Source organism: Canis lupus, chromosome 1 (genome assembly GCF_048164855.1).
Source record: "Canis lupus baileyi chromosome 1, mCanLup2.hap1, whole genome shotgun sequence".
Classification (NCBI taxonomy): domain Eukaryota; kingdom Metazoa; phylum Chordata; class Mammalia; order Carnivora; family Canidae; genus Canis; species Canis lupus.
Genome location: NC_132838.1, coordinates 1,048,610 through 1,062,822, shown reverse-complemented (window position 1 = coordinate 1,062,822; position 14,213 = coordinate 1,048,610). Strand labels below are relative to the sequence as shown.

The 14,213-nt window shown below is 34.5% G+C and overlaps 1 pseudogene; it reads left to right on the top strand.

Moving 5' to 3' along the window:
• LOC140608702 (ectonucleotide pyrophosphatase/phosphodiesterase family member 3-like) overlaps window positions 1–6,831 on the top strand; it is a 54,925-nt pseudogene extending 48,094 nt beyond the window's left edge.
• The last annotated feature ends 7,382 nt before the right edge of the window (window positions 6,832–14,213 follow it).

Sequence of the window (14,213 nt, the reverse complement as noted above, 5' to 3'; positions counted from 1 at the left end):
ATATTATAATGACCAAGTTCAGGCTTCTATAAAGTTCTGTTCTGGCTTATGGAAATCTAAAAACATGTGATAAGATTTTGTACTTTCTATTCATTTACTTTCTTGACTATATTTTTACTATAACGTTTCTTTAAAAATGTATGACATTTATAAGTTCTTTTTCATTTATAAGTTTTAGAAGCAAAAGTGTAATAACAATATATTTTCAATTGTTTTTACTTTTATTTATTTATTTTTCTTTTCTTGTGTATTTTTTATTGGATTTCAATTTGCCAACACCCAGTGCTCATCCTGTCAAGTGCCTCCCTCAGTGCCCGTCACCCAGTCACCCCATACCCCGGCCCACCTCCCCTTCCACTACCCCTTGTTCATTTCCCAGAGTTAAGAGTATCTCATGTTATGTCACCCTCTCAGATATTTCCCACTCATTTTCTCTCCTTTCCTCTGTAATCCCTTTCACTGTTTTTTATATTCCCCATATGAATGAAACCATATAATGTTTGTCCTTCTCTGATTGACTTACTTCACTCAGCATAATATCCTCCAGTTCTATCCATGTTGAAACAAATGGTGAGTATTCGTCATTTCTAATGGCTGAGTAATATTCCATTGTATACATAAACCACATCTTCTTTATCCATTCATCTTTCGATGGACACCGAGGCTCCTTCCACAGTTTGGCTATTGTGGACATTGCTGCTATAAACATTGGGGTGCAAGTGTCTTGGGCTTTCACTGCATCTGTATCTTTGGGGTAAATCCCCAGCAGTGCAATTGCTGGGTTGTAGGGTAGTTCTGTTTTTAACTCTTTGAGGAACCTCCACACAGTTTTCCAGAGTGGCTGCACCAGTTCACATTCCCACCAACAGTGTAAGAGGGTTCCCCTTTCTCCACATCCTCTCCAGCATTTGTTGTTTCCTGTCTTGTTACTTTTCACCATTCTCACTGGTGTGAGGTGGTATCTCATTGTGGTTTTGATTTGTATTTTCCCTTCAATTGTGTTTTTAGATACATAATGAACACTAGTGTTCCTACCCTAGTGCACTACTTTGTGGTGCTGACCAGTGCAAAAGCTAGAGCCACACCCCTAATGCCTTCCCTGGTTGGTTGGATGTCCTACCTCCTTTTTTTTTTTTTTAGTTTATTTTTAATAAAAAAATTTTATTGGAGTTCAATTTGCCAGAAAGGGCTGGCAGGATATATTCAGGGTCCTAAATGAGAAGAACCTGCAGCCAAGAATACTTTATCCAGCAAGGCTGTCATTCAGAATAGAAGGAAAGATAAAGGGTTAGTGTCCTACCTCTTATTATGCCTCACTGACCTACCAACATGAAGAGCTGCCCAGTGAGTCTGCTCCTGTAGAGTCCTCAGGACCTGAGAAAATGATTAGTCCAAGTTCCTCCAGGCTTTCATCAAAGTGGCTTTGACTACAACATACTTTTTAGTTGTTTCATGGATAGAGCTGTACTAAAAATTACCTCATTCTTGAGCTTTTCCTTGGACTATTGATCTTCATGTAATTGATGTCAATTTAAATATGTATATGCCTACCTGACCAAGTGTGTGTGTGTGTATATATATATATATATATATATGCATATATTTTGTATTAAATTTATATACACTTTATTCACACTCATTCATAAGGGAAGGGATGATATCATATTAATATTTTTATTCTTAATACAGAAAATTTAGAGTTCTGTGCCAAAGCTGGCACTCAGTGTTTACTGAATGAATATGTAAATACAAAAACTCCACCAGCTGGGAACATGAGGTCTGAAATTAATTACAGACACATAGATAATGAGTAACACCTTTTTAAAACATCATGTGTTAAAAAAAAAAAATCATGTGTTAGTCTACTTTAGTATCTAATATGGATCAAGGAAAATGGTATGTAAATAGTTACTTAAACTTGCATATGTTTTTATAGAAAAATATATATTCTTGTAATTGTGTTTTACTAGTTATTCAACAAATATATTGAGTATCTATTAAGTGCATAGTACTGTGAAAGAAACTTTTTTAGAACACACCATGGAGGAATACATTGTCTCTGACCTTAAGGAGTTCATATATAATTTTGATATATAAATGAGATATAAATAAGGATAAATGAAATATAGACACATAATGGGTCAGTTGATAATAGAAAAGTTATTTTAAAAAATAAGAGATGTCACAAAGTTGCTTTAATTGCTAAATCCAAAGTTGGATTAACTGCTAAATAATGTTATAAGGATTTAGTGTTTCAAATTTGAAGCACATTTGGCTGGAATAATCAATAAAGGAAGGTTATATAAAATGGGAGAGTAGAGCTGGGCCCTAAAAATGGGCAGAATTTGAACAAATTGAGAGGATTGAGAAGAACCTTCAATGGAGAAAAGATTTGATAACTAACTGATTGGGTGCAACAGACAAAGAAAAAGGGATACTCGAAGATGAATCAGAGATTTTATTTATTTATTTTTTAAGATTTTATTTATTTATTCATGAGAAACACACACACACAGAGGCAAAGACATAGGCAGAGGGAGAAGCAGGCTCCATGCAGAGAGCCTGATGTGGGACTCGATCCCGGGACCACGGGATCACTCCCTGAGTCAAAGGCAGATGCTCAACTGCTGAGCCACCCAGGCATCCCTGAATCATAGATTTTAAATGTAGGTAATCAGGAGATAACAGAGGGAAATTAGGAATGAGAACTATTTTGGTTGGTCGATAAGACAGTTATGTTTATGCATGTTCTTTGTAGAAATAAGGGTTCACATGGAAAAATCCCATAGGCTAGTAGAGACTGGAAATTAAAACTTAGGTTCCAGGCCAGATTGGGATTCATCTCTCTTCTTTCAGGTGTTCAACACATAACTCCTTCACCATACTGTGTACTGTGGGAGATACACCAATAAATTAGTCATGAATTCTATCAAAAGGGACTCATAGTCTAGCCCTTGAATGCCTAGTACAATAGAAGAAGGAAGAGATAAGTGAGACAAAGAAGGACAGTGAAAATTACTATAGGATTTAAAAGAAGAAATATTACTTAATAGGGAAGGTGACATTCTAATTGGGTGTGGAAGATAGTATTTTAACTTGAATGTTACTGGCCTTTCAATGACTAAAGTTGGATAGCAAAGGTTAGAGGCTAAGCAGTAGGTCTCTCATAGTCCTAGAGTAGGCAAGGGTTTCCAAAAAATGGTAAGCAATCATTCTTCACTTACTTTTCCAGTGTCAGACAGTGGTGGCTAATACAGCGTGATGCTGGTTATCAGTCAGAATTTAGTAGTTCTTTATAGCAGAGTCTAGGTAGCTACTATGGATTGATTAAAATGGGTATGCAAAGAAGAAAATATTGGCTCTCCCTGGTCTAGGCCCTTATTGCCTTTTATCAGAACTTTTGAAAATGAATCTTAAATAGCTTCATTGTCTCTTGTCCTCCTCTTGTTCACCTCTGTACACCACTACTGACTTACCCTAAATGTTAGGTTTTCATTGTGATATCCTTTCTCATCCCAAAACTTTAGCTACTCTAAATAAAAAAACAAAAGCAAGCAAACAAAAACATCTAGGCCTGTACTTAAGGCTCTTCACAATGTACCTTCAGTTGACCTTACAAACCCAAGTTGTGGGCCCACTGAAGTCCTTGAAATGACTTGATACATCTTGAATTTCCCTACTTCAACATCGTTGCTCATGCTTTTCTTTCCTAGAATGCCTTTCTTTTCCATCTGCTAAAAACTCTACCTTCAAGATAGAAGGTAAAATACAAGACAGAAGGCTTCAAGGTAAAATACAAATGGTATGAAATCTCTGACATCCAAAGTAAAGATAATCTCAAAATTGGTAGGGCATCATCTCCATTGAAGAAGACATCAACAATAATGAGTTGGACATTATTTAAGATACTAAGGAATTTGCAGTATAATAATAAGGATATGACATTTATAAAGATTATGATGAGTGTAAAGCAAACTTAAGCCAAGCTATGATTTTTTTAAGGATTTGTATTTATTTACTCATGAGAGACAGAGAGAGAGAGAGAGAGAGAGAGAGAGGCAGAGACACAGGCAGAGGGAGAAGCAGGCTCCATGCAGGGAGCCCGATGTGGAACTCGACCCCAGAACCAGGATCACTCCCTGAGCCAAAGGCAGATGCTCAATGGCTGAGCAACCCCTACATCCCCCAAACTATGATTATAAGAGATTATGCATAGGATGTGGCAGGATGAGAAAGGGTCAAAAGTAACTGAAAATTTAGGCATGACTGACTAAGAAATATATGAGACAATCAGTTGTTTTGCAAAGAATCAATTTGCTTTTGGTGGTCTTCAATTTGAGAAACTAGTTGAACACCTAGGAGGATACATGAGAAACAGTGTAGAAAAGATCTTAAATGCATGGATTTTTGAGTTGGACATCCTGTACTGAGTTATTGACATTGCCTCTTTGGGTAAATAACTGAATGTCAATCTCCTCAACTATATACAAAAATTCACATAAAATTCCTGTAAGCATTAGTTATTTCTTATAAAATCCTAAGAAATCTCAATAAATAGTAAACAAATGGTGGCCATTTTAAAGAATCACATCTTATGTTAGAGTTACACATTCTGCAGTCCACATAAAGGGAGACTATATACAAGTAAAATCCTCTATAATCAAATCACCCAATAAGGCATCTACAAACTATACCTTAAGTCTAAATCAACCAATATTCCCCCTAACATTAGAAAAGGTAATTGTGCCTTGAGCACACAATGAAATAGTTGACTTGCTTTACAGGGCATGATGTATGGAAACTGCACTTTTAGATAATCCAATTCCTCAGCTCCCCTACTGTAGGAGATCTGAAGGAATTGTCATCAGTTGTAGAAATGATAGAAAGAAAGAGAAAGACAGAAAGACAGAAAGAAAGAAAAAGAAAGAAACAAAGAAACAAAGAAAGAAAATAATAAGGAAAAGACCATTGCAGTTCTGTACTGTACTTAATGAAACAAATCTGCATATATGTGGATCCCCATAGCTCAAACTTGTTCAAGGATCAATTGTATTTAAATACAGCTCATAAAAATTGTATGTATGCAAGGCTGCTCTTCTGTTGGGATGCACGAGTATAGTAAGAGTTGTCTCTTGCTGGCTTCTGTTCAGATTGGTTGGTGCAGGGGGACTAGCTGATATTAAAGGACTTGAGAAGCACCTCTGCCTAGATATAGTTATGTGTTGTGCTTTAGGTTTATTGAATCAGAATTTTAAGAGGATAGACCGAGTCTGGTGTTGAGTAAATATTTATTTGGCTAAATACCAAATAAACCATAAGAGAGCAGAGCAATATAAATCAAGTGGGAGAGAACTTTACAAAAAATGTGATAAAAACTATTAAACACTGCTGAAATGGGGCATAGTAAAGGCAGGAAAAAAGAATTAATTACATTCTCATTGGAAATATGAGGTCAAATTAGTACACTGTATATTTATTTTTAAAAATTAACACACAACATTAATCCCACACAGAGAAGTGCTTGAGAGGCTGTAGACAAGCAGTACTTTCCTCTTACACTTCCTTTAGGTCAAATAATAGATGCCTTTTTAAAGCCTGCATATTTAAAAAATAACTATGCTGAATTCAAATGACAGTTATTAAAACACTCATCTAATTAAACAAACCCTTAAATTTTCATACTTAAAAAAATCTAAATGAAAATTAACAATACCATGTGAGTATCAGAAAATTACTATAAAGAATAAGAAAATATGTAGAAATCCATGGCTTTAAATGATCGACTTAACTTTTATATAGTAAAAAGCCTATTAAAAGTCAGGTGGCAAAGAAATGTCTGAAAAGATACTCTTCTATAATGATACTTAGGGTAATAAAATGAAACAGAGATGAAACAGTATTTTGCACCATAATTTGGCAAGGATGTGAGGGAAATAGGTATTATCCTCCACTGCCAAGACAAGTGTAAATTGGTATGAATGCCTTGAGGAGTGGAAGGTTTAATATCTGGTAAAATTAAAGTTGCATGTACTCTATGATCTAGCAAGTCCATTTATAGATCTTAGAAACTCATATTCTTGAATATAGGAGACATGTGCCAAGTTATTCATTACCATATTATTTATAATGCCAAAAATACTATCAATATGGCAATGAAAAAAATGCTATCATAAGCCACAACTAATAACAAATAATTTAACTAGCTTTAGATATATCACTATGGATGGATCGCAAACATAATACTGACTGAGAAAGTAATTATACACTGTCACTTATAATAACATAAGCTTGAAAACTCTTAAGTCAATACTATGTATTATATATTGATGTGCAGTAAAAGTTAAAACACAGGCTGAATTCACATGGACTTGTGATCATGATTAGTGCTGAACTGGGGATTTAACTTCATCTGTAAGATCTTATTTCTTTTCTATCTGAAGTAAATATTAAAATAGTTAAATTTTATGACTTTGTGGTGGTCTGTATTTGCTATAGTATACTTTTGTCTTCTTTTTATTTTAGTAAACCACAAAATTTAGCTATATCAAGATTTAAGGCAATAAAAATCCCAGGAAAAAGGAAAGTTTCTAAATGATAAAAGATCTTTCTGCTAATGAAAAATAATACCCTATGAAAAACAGTCTTTTGTTTCTGTTTTATAGGAAGATAAACCAGAAAGCTGTTTGGATTGAAGAAAGATGGCAAGCCCACATCGCTCAGGTCTGTGATGTAGAACTTACTGAGCTGGACTTTTACCAGAAAAAAGCACAGCCTGTCTCTGAAATTTTGCAACTAAAGACATATTTACCCACATTTGAAACTATAACCTAATATATAAATGAATTCTGGGGGAATATAAATGATTTTTCCCTCTTAAATAATCGCAAAATAAAACTCTCTATTTTTCCTTAACTCCTTAAAAAAGCCATGTGGCATAATTTCATTATTCCTTTTCACTTCTTCATCTCTGTAAATGTGAACTGTATTTTGAGGTCACACTTTTTTTTTGTTTGTTTTGTTTTGCAGAGATTGTGCTGTGTTATATGAGATTTCTTATCTCACTTGTAATCTTTGGCTATATTTTCCTGCCCAGCATTATCTAAACAGAAGGGAGAGCAAGGAAAGTATCACTTTGGTGAGCATTGTACAAGAAGTGTTAGATTTGACGATCAGACAATATTTATTAAAAGAAGCACATTACCTCATTCAATAATTTCACTTGTAAAAATTGTATAAACAGATCTTTTACAGTAGAAAAGACCAGAAAACAACCTCAAAGACTGGTTGAACAAATTATGGAATTATGTTTAAACAATGGAATGGAAAAATGCTATTCCAATACTATGAAGAAAGAAGTAGACCTATATATTGAATGTATGTCTACTGTTAAATGAACTAGGTAAAATAGCATGCTATCATGTCTTAGGCGTCAGCACTTTTTCTTTAAAGGACCAGAAGAGGGAGCGCCTGAGTGGCTCAGTCAGTTAAGCATCTGCCTTTGGCCCTGGTCATGATCTCAGGGTCCTGGGTTGGAGCCCTGTGTAGGGGTTCCCCATTCAGTGAGTGTCTGCCTCTCCCTCTCCCTCTGCGTCCCCCTCCTTCATGCTCTCTCTCTCTCATAAATGAAAAGAATCGAAAAAAAAAAAAAGAAAAAAGAAAAAGAGCCAGATGATAAAATGTCTTAGGCCATACAGTCCCCTAAAGTCAACTCTGCCATTACATCAAGGAAGTACTCATTGATAATATGTAAAAGAAATTGGAGTGGCTGTGTTTAAATAAAACTTTATTTACAAAAAGAAACAGAGGGTTAGATTTGGCTCCAATAAACTTTATTTAAGAAACAGACAAACAGGGATGCATGGGTGGCTCAGCGGTTAAGCATCTGCCTTCTACTTAGGGCATGATCCTAGAGTCGGGGGATGGAGTCCCACATCATGCTCCCAGCAGGAGCCTGCTTCTCTTTCTGGCTGTGTCTCTGCCTCTCTCTCTCTCTCTCTCTGTGTCTCTCATGAATGAATGAATGAATGAATGAATGAGTGAAGAAATAATTCTAAAAAAAAAAAGAAACAAGCAAAAAAACAAGCTATCCTTTGTCAATCCCTGATTTTATAATAAAGCTGGGGTGGGGAGAGGTAGGAATTAATAATTAATGGTAAAGAGAGAGGGAGATTTTTTTTTTTTAACTTGGTGACCTCTTGGTATCTAAAAATTTTAAAAGTCACTCTGTTTCTGTTTATCTTTAATTTTTCAAAACATATTAATCAAGGAGATCCCATACTTTTTGAGAGGAAATACCATTGATCAGATTTTTGGATTGCTAGACTAGCAATGTTCCAAATGATTGTTCATCCAGGGGACAGAGGCTTTAGTTAGTTTAAACGCCAATGGTTTTTTGTTTTGTTTTGTTTTGTTTTGAAAACCAGCTCTTTATTTTTTTTTAATAAATTTATTTTTTTATTGGTGTTCAATTTGTCAACATACAGAATAACACCCAGTGCTCATCCCATCAAGTGCCCACCTCAGTGCCCACCACCCAGTCACCCCCCCACCCCCCTTCCACCACCCGTAGTTCGTTTCCCAGAGTTAGGAGTCTTTCATGTTCTGTTTCCCTTTCTGATATTTCCCACTTATTTTTTCTCCTTTCCCCTTTATTCCCTTTCACTATTTTATATATTCTCCAAATGAATGAGACCATATAATGTTTGTCCTTCTCCAATTGACTTATTTCACTCAGCATAATACCCTCCAGTTCCATCCACGTGGAAGCAAATGGTGGGTATTTGTCATTTCTAATGGCTGAGTATACATTTCCATTGTATACATAAACCACATCTTCTTTATCCATTCATCTTTCGTTTTGTTTTAACATATTTTCTCCACTCATAGTTTAAAAAATTGTGCAGTGAAAACTGTAAGACACCAATTAAACTATTTCTAGTTACCTGGAACATTAAACCCGAAACCTTAAAACCCCGAGTATAAATAGAATTCCCACAATTCATGTTTCTCTGCCCCATCACAACCTGGAAATTAGATAAGATCACCTGAATTTAGACTGCACCATGGGGAGACAAATGGAGGATGGTTACAATCCTGAACTGAATTTAACTCTGAATGTTCTTAGTGTTTCTGAATTTCTCTGAAAGTGACTGAATTGTTTTCTATTATTAGATCAAATGAGTACTCAACACAAATTTCAGTCAGAGAAAAATTGAAGTTTATTGTTTTGCATAGAGATTGTGTGATATTATACCTTTCTTTTGCATAATCATTATCCTATTAAAAAGAAGTGCATATATCTGAAATCATTTTGAAGGAAGGATACCAATTATTTGACAGGTCATGGAATTACAAGGGCTTTGAAAGTGCTACAACTTTAAGTATGTAGTCAAGTTTTTACAATTAGTTTGTTTTATTTTTTTTTAAATCTGAAAATGTAGACAATAAAGTTAGTTGCATTTGAAAAACATTTATTTAGAATTTCCAGATACAGAAATGTACAGAAATATACATTTATTTAGAATTTCCAGATACAAAAGATGCATCGTTTGCAAGAATGATATAAAGAACTCTTGTATAACCTTCAGCCAGCTTTACCAATTGTTAATATCCTGACTATATATATAGTCTTTTCTCCCTGAACTTTCTGAGAGTACATGCTAGTCATTATACCCATTCACCCCCAAAACTTCAGTCTGTATTTCCTAAGATTAAGCTGTAGTTGGGAGGTTTAATGTTTGTACACTGACGTTATTATTTAATTTATAGGTCTAATTCAAATTTTCTTATATTTTCAGTAATGTCCTTTATATTATTTTCTGGGATCCAAGACAGAATTGTTCAATGCCTTGTTTTCTTTCCACTTTGTTCTCTTCTAATGTAAAATCAGGCTTTACAGGGGATCCCTGGGTGGCTCAGCAGTTTAGCGCCTGCCTTCCGCCCAGGGCATGGTCCTGGAGTCCTGGGATTGAGTCCCACATGGAGCCTGCTTCTCCCTCTGCCTGTGTCTCTGCCTCTCTCTCTGTCTCTCATGAACAAATAAATAAATAAATAATAAGGCTTTACCAAATAATGTTGACCTTTTTTTTATGAGTCTAGGTCATGTATTTTGTACATGTCTGTCCCTCAAATTGGGTTTTCTGACATTTCTTGATAATTGGATCAATGTTTTGCATCTTTGACAGAAACAGTACAACAGTGATGGTGTGTTCTCAGTGCTTTGTATCGAGAAGCACAAGATGTTCAATTATACCATTGTTACTGATGCCAAATTTGATCAGTTGTCTAAGTTGGTGTTCACCTGGCTTCCCTTCTGTAAAGATAATATTTCCCCCTTTATAATTTGTAAGTTATTTGTGGGGATACTTGAGACCCTATAAACTTCCTGGTTCATTAAATCATCCACTATCTTTAATAATTAATTATTTAATAATTAATTCTTTCTGATTAAATTTTTGCTATTATAGTTGCAAAAGGGTTCTTTCTTAAACTGCCATTACTCCTTCTACACTTATTAACATTCTACTGTAAGGAAAAGTTTTCCTATCTTATGTGTTTATTTGCTCATTATTTGTTTATTATTTGTATAGACTCATAGATTCTTTTTATTCCCATGAAGTAAAATACACTATAATTGTTACTTATTTTAGTACTCAAATTGCCCCAGATTTGGCCTGTGGGAGCTCCATTAAGTGAACTCTTGTGTTCTTTGACATATCCTCATCATTTTTAGAGCACCTCCTTACTTTTTGATACAAAAAATGTTTAGGCTCCTCTTACACTTCTCTGTGCTAACTCTGGAGTCAGCCATTTGTCCAAGGAGCTCTTATTCCATTTAGTGAGTGCTGGTGCCCTAATTACTTCTGGAGTATCACTGTATCTATGCCCCTTTAGTCAACAAAAATACAATCTGTGTCTACATATTTTTGTCTAGGATCTCTCTATTTATATCTCATATTTATAACTACATGTACAAAAAAACGTGAGTCCATTGTCTGGATATACTCATCTATTTATTCATTTACCTATTGAAAGACACCTGGGTTTCTTCTAAGCTTGGGCAATTATGAATAAAGCTCCTATGAACATTCATATATAGGTTTTTGTGTGGGCATGAGTTTTCAGTTCCTTTGGATAAATACCAAAGAGCATAATTGTTGGTAAGAGTATGTTTAGTTCTTTAAGGTTTTATTTTTTTATTGGAGAGAGAGCATGAAGGGAGGGAGCAGAGGGAGAGGGAGAAGCAGACTCCCCACTGAATGGGGAGCCTACTTGGGGACTTGACCCCAGGATGCTGAGATCATGACCTCAGCCAAAGGCAGATGCTTAACCAACTGAGTCACTCAGGCACCCCTGTTTAGTTTTGTAAGAAACTGCCAAACTGTCTTCCAAATTTGTTCTACCATTTTGCATTACTATGACAATAAAAGAAATTTCCTGTCATTCTACATCCTTGCTAACTTTTGATGTTGTCAGTGATCTGGATTTTGGCCATTCCAATAGCTGTGTAATGGTATCTCATTGTTTTAATTTGCATTTCTCCGATTATATAGAATGTGGAGAACCTTCATATGCTTATTTGCTATGTTCTTTGGTGAGGTGTCTGTTAAGGTCTTAAACCTATTTTTAAATAAGATTTTTTTTAATTGTTCAGTTTTAAGAGTTCTTCGTATATTTTGAATAAGTCCTTTATGAGATGTATCTTTTGCAAATATTTTCTCCTAGTCTGTGGCTCATTTTCTTTTTTTCTTTTTTTTAAGATTTTATTTATTTATTCATGAGACAGACAGAGAGAGAGAGAGAGAGAGAGAGAGGCAGAGACACAGGCAGAGGGAGAAGCAGGCTCCATGTAGGGAACCTGACATGGGACTTGATCTCAGGTCTCTGGGATCATGCCCTGGACAGAAGGCAGGCACTAAACCGCTGAGCCACCCAGGAATCCCCCTGTGGCTCATTTTCTAATTTTTTTGATATTGTCTTTTGCAGAGCAAAAATTTTTAATTTTACTGAAATCTAGCTTATTATTTTTTTATGGATTGTGACTTTGGTATTGTATCTAAAAAGTCATCACCAAATTCAGATTATCTAGATTTTCTTCTTCGTTATCTTTTAAAAGTATTATAGTTTTTCATTTTACATTTAGGTATATGATCCATTTTGAGTTAATTTTTCATATAGGGTGGAAGGTCTGTATCTAGATTCATTTTTCTGCATGTGAGTTTCCACTTGTTCCAGGACTGTTTATTAAAAAAAAAACTATATTTGTTCCATCATATTCCCTTTGTTCATTTGTCAAAGATCAGTTGACTATATTTATGTGAGTTATTTCTGGGCTCTCTATTCTGTTCCATTAATCTATTTGTCTGTTCTTGCTGCAGTACTACTCTGTCTTAATTACTCTAGGTTTTTAATAAGTCTTGAAGTCAGGTAGCAATTATCCTCCAACTCTGTTCTTCTCTTTCAGTATCATATTGGCTGTTCTAGATCTTTTGCCTCTCTATAAACTTAGAATGAGTTTGTTGATATTCATAAAAGATTTGCTGGGATTTTGATTAAGATTGCTTTGAATCTATAGATCAAGTAGAAGACTAACATCCTAACAATAGTGAAACCTCCTATTCATGAACATGGAATATCTCTCCATTATTTAGTTCTTTATTTTTTTCACCACTTTAGTTTTCCTCGTTTATATCTTGCAAATATTTTGTTAGATTTATATTTAAGTATGTCATTTTGAATTTGCTAATGTTAAGTGGTATTGTGTCTTTAATTTCAAATTCCACTTGTTCATTGCAGGCATAAAGAAAAGTGATTGACTTTTGAAAATCTTGTATCTTGCAACTTTACTAAAATCACTTATTGGTTCCAAGTTTTCTTTTGTTGTTGATTCTTTTGAATGTTCTACATAGCCAATCAAAGCATCTATGAACCAACACAGTTTTATTTCTTCCTTCCCTATCTGTATACATTTAATTGCCTTTTCCTTACATTTAGTTGTCTTATTATGTTAGCTAAAACTTGCAGTATGATGTTGGAAAGGAGAAGGGAGAGGGGACATCCTTGCCTTGAACTTTGCCTTAGTAGGAAAGTTTTGAGTTTCTCACTATTACATATGGTGTTAGTGGTAGCTTTTTTGGTAGATATTCTTTACCAAGTTGGGGAAATTCTTCTCTAATCCTAGTTTACTGAGAACTATTTATTATAAAATGGATTTGTCAAATGCTTTTTTTCTATTCTAATCTTTTTTCTATTAATATCTATCTATCAATATATTATTTTTTCTTTTTTAGCTTTTTGGTGTGATGGATTGCATTAATTGTTTTCCAAATGTCTGGCTAGCCTTGCATACCTGAGATAAATCCGAATTGGTCGTGAAGTACAAGTATTTCCATATATTGTTGGATTCAATTTGCTAATATTTTGTTGAGGATTTTCTTTTAAGATTTTATTTGTTTGTTTATTTTATTTATTTATTTATTTACTTACTTATTTATGAGAGAGAGAGAGCGCAGAAGAGAGAGAGCAGAAGCAGGAGTGAGGTGCAAGAGAGGGAGAAGCAGACTTCTCGATGAGCAGGGAACCTGACACAGGTCTCCATCCCAGGACACCAACATCACCACCCAAGCCAAAGGCAGACACTCAACCACTGAGCCACCCAGGCACCCGGTAGTTTTATTTTCTAAAACTAAAAGTACTGTATTGGCACAACTTTAATTTCTAAGTTGATATATTTAAAATCCAAATTTAATGAGATGTAGTTCTCCCCCACCAAAAATGGAAATAACTTATGCTTTCTGAATCATAAAACTAACATACTCATTGTAACACTATACAAACTGTATAACTATATATATACATATATAGTTATTTTTTACTTTTGGACAATAGAATTATGTCATCTCAGTAATATAATTATCTTTTCTTTTTATTCTGCTGACACAGAAATACATGATCAACTAACTTTGACAAGTACTTTCTATATAAATTATAATTTAATACAATAGAATTATTTGCCTTTAAATAGAGGGACCACATACTACTACTAGTTATATATATTTTGGTAGACAAATATATAAAAGGGAGATTTTTATAAGTTCCAATGTTACTGAATCAAAGTTTACAATTAATTTCCTTTGTAGAAATAGAACTTTCTGAGTGAGGTCAGTTAAGGTCTTAGGAGTAGACTAGGAAAGAAGGAAAATTCTAAATGTTGG